A 3443-nucleotide genomic window follows, 5' to 3' on the forward strand; every position below is an offset into this window, starting at 1 on the left:
GGGCCTACGGTTTATAGTCCTTATCCGAGAAGACTTGTTCTACCATCAGAACCATAGGCGAGCGTGCCGTTCGAACCAGCGCCGATATTATGGCTATAGCTATATATAGCTATTCAGGGGTTCTTCTGGGAACTTGGAAAATTCAATGGGCGGTTTTTTAATGAAATTATATAAGGACATCCAAAAGCAGCAGATGCAATTAGTGGTGGTGGTGGTGGTGGTGGTGATGGTGTATAAGGTTGTTGTAAGGCCATCTGGATCTGCCGATTGAGATTAGTACGATCATTGCAGGGCTTCTTGCAAACTCACATGAAAACGTGCTAAAGGTGCCCATTATCGACCTGGAAAAGAAAAGAAGATGTAGAAAAATTAAGAAGAGGAAGTTGGAAAGATACAGTCCAGGGAGCTCTCATCTGTGCAGGATCAGGATAAATATCCTAACACTACTAATAAACACAAAAATAAATTTTTTTAAAAACCAAAAAGCATAGGAATATAATAAATCGAAATTTATTAAATAAAAACAGTTAATAACCGATATCAAAAATAATATTTCAAACAACATGCAATACAGGGTCCTAGTTTCTAATTAGTGACAAAATGAACAGGACCATGGTTTAAAGACAACATCATGCAAGATAAGTGAATTATTGTACAGGAAGTTAAAAAATAGTAACCACAAGCCATTTCTTTGTATCTTGAGTTAAACTATTATATATTTACCAGTTATACTGTATTGACGCATTTTAAAAAGGGGCTAAAACCCCTTGCTTGCCTCTACATTTGCCAGCGGAGAGATGACGTCGAATAACCTCCTTTAATTTTCGTCTTTCAATCAAATCAAGATTCGTTAAATCATTTGTAAAAAGTGGAGCTTCCGAGAGTTTATATTCTGCTTTTTCATATCAAACAGTTTATCTTGATAAACTGCCCATTTTTACACCTTTTTCCCCCAGTTTTTAAATATTCAAAAATCTGTATCTCATTCAACGTTGCTCAGTTTTTCGTCAAACAACATTTTTCTGTCTCAGAAAAATCAGTTCTACAACATATCAAATTTTTTTTTTCCTCCGGAGCCTGACTTTAAAGTAGGACTTTTAATGATGATAGGCTCTAGGCTAGGTCTAAAGTGTGGGCTAGCCAGCCTTTGTTGAAAGGGCGCTTCATGAAAGAGGGGGGTTCGTTGGAACCCAAACTTGCTTGGTATTGGGCTATCACATAGGCCTATGGGTACTATAAGGCATGAGACATTTGGGGATATATTTTTTTAAATATCGTCAGTCCAGATATCTTTGCACATTGGGGCCCATGAGGCTGAAGTAGAGAAATAGGAAATACCTGTAGTGTAAAGTAAAGGACTATAAATTAGGGCTTTGGTCACTCAATTATTAAAGCAAAAGTTCTTTTAAATAATCATTTTCTTAAAAAAAGTAATTCAATGGCAAGCACTTCAACAACAGGACACACAGTTCACCAACATATGCTGTGCATGCATAGGTGTACCATGGAGGTATAAAAATATTTTTATACCTCCATGGGTGTACAATCTTCAGCCATGGTCCAATGTTACTCAGCTCGAATTACTGAAATCGAATTGGGCTAGGTCACTTCAAGACCAAGAATGCTGGTGGTGAATTTTTATCAGTTAATTGGTACAGTTTCAGCTCTTGATAATAGGCGGTTTAAACATGTAGACTTGGAAGTATTTCAGCAGTATCAAGGGGTAAGAGTTTTGTTTTAATTATCGCAGTCAAGAAAACCTTAGACAATGGCGGCTAGACATTTTCTTTGCTATCAACCTTCTTTAAGAAAGAAAATTCAGGGTAGGCGGGGATGCAAATGAATCATATATTCATAGTGTTAATCTATTTCATAGAACAGGCGGGGAAAATGTTGTTAAAGCCTCTGTTTGTCGATCCCAAAGGAAGAGGGAAAAGCCGAATTCAATCAACCTCGTTGTCGGCAAAGGCCAAGTCGATGTGCACTGCTCGTGTAAGTCTGCGTATCTATAACCAAGCACAGACATCCAGAGGTGACGGAACGAGGGGGTGCTGTGTTATGGAGAGTAATGTGTGACCGGAAATGGTCTGCAGTCAGTTGGTTGTTACCATGCGCCAGTGATGTTGGAGTATATAGTACAGCAATATGAAACTATTATGTAGTCCTAATGAATGAATAAATTTCGGAGTTTGTCGGGTAGTGAAATGATTATTTCACATTTTAAGTGCTCCCTAAATTCATAAGTGTAAGCTAAATTACGATGATTAATTTAATTAGCGAAGATATGGAGACAATTATTTCGAATCCCTCTTTCCAAGAGGGGATACATATGCTTTGTGAAAATGAGTACGCCGCGGTACTCATTTTCACAAAGAAATACACACAACTGGTTAGCTAACAGTTATGTCAATGTTACATGAACACCTGGGAAGGAAGGTGCAATCCCGTTGTTACCTAGCAAACGTCTGTACTGTATGGGGGAGGGGGTCCTGATGTACTGTGTAGCGGGGGACGATGAGGCATAAGACTAGGCCTAGGCCTAACTAAGACAGTGGAATTATATGTGATAGAAAGTACACTTTCGGAAGAAATAAATTAAAATAAGAAAAAAAAAAAACTAAGGATAATTAAGTTACAGATGTAACTTGTTTAAGTATTATACCTGTCTCTTATAGCCAGACACCAAGTAAGCTGGATGTTAACGGTTTTATTCTATACAAAGTGTGAGCCTCCAACAAGACGCAGCTTGGCTAGTCGACGAACCCCCACGAGCGAGCGAGACTCCGCGGGAACATCCCATAAGAGTCCTTGAAAGTTCAAAGGTTACAGTATCTTATTTAAGTATTATACAATGCATCTAACAATGCGGCTCCTGTAGCCCTGGCTTGGGCAAGGCATCCATGTGCAAAGCAGTGTTTGTTTATCAATGAAAAAAGCACGCCGGGAAAGTTTGCCTTACCAGGAAAAGGTGACGTATCTAGCTTATGACGTATGCATGCTAACTAACGTGAGTGTGACGTCACCAAAAAATGAATATTTTCTATTATAACCAAAATATTAATAACTACAAAGTTTCTGGGCGTGAATTCCCTTAATATGAATGAAGGGTTGCTCAATCTCCTTGCCATACAAATTAAAGCTCCTACTGACGTCTCAGTCGAGAAATACGGGTAGCTGAATTTTTTCTCGCAAATCTGACTACAAAACCATATCCAAATTTCACGTTCCATTTTTGAGCCTGAGTTGTGCTTCGCACTCGCCGCTGAGGGCGGCGTTCCGGGAACCCTGCGTCTAGGCCCGCGTGCGATTTTTTTTCCCGTACGAAACATTTACATGAAACTCCACTCGGGCCGTCTCGGCTGAATCCACCCGAAAATCTCATTGCAGAATTCAGGAGGTCAAAAGGTCATCAACAGATAAACGTCTACAGAAAAACTTCTGAG

The 3443-nt window shown here is 39.3% G+C and overlaps 1 protein-coding gene across 1 annotated transcript in view; it reads left to right on the forward strand.

Moving 5' to 3' along the window:
* LOC117121352 (adhesion G-protein coupled receptor G2-like) overlaps positions 1-3443 on the forward strand; it is a 21726-nt gene that overhangs the window by 285 nt on the left and 17998 nt on the right. The window lies entirely within an intron of this gene.

The sequence above is a fragment of the Anneissia japonica genome, unplaced genomic scaffold (assembly GCF_011630105.1).
Source record: "Anneissia japonica isolate Jap-2015-1 unplaced genomic scaffold, ASM1163010v1 scaffold21_len1647178_cov195, whole genome shotgun sequence".
NCBI classification, from domain to species: domain Eukaryota; kingdom Metazoa; phylum Echinodermata; class Crinoidea; order Comatulida; family Comatulidae; genus Anneissia; species Anneissia japonica.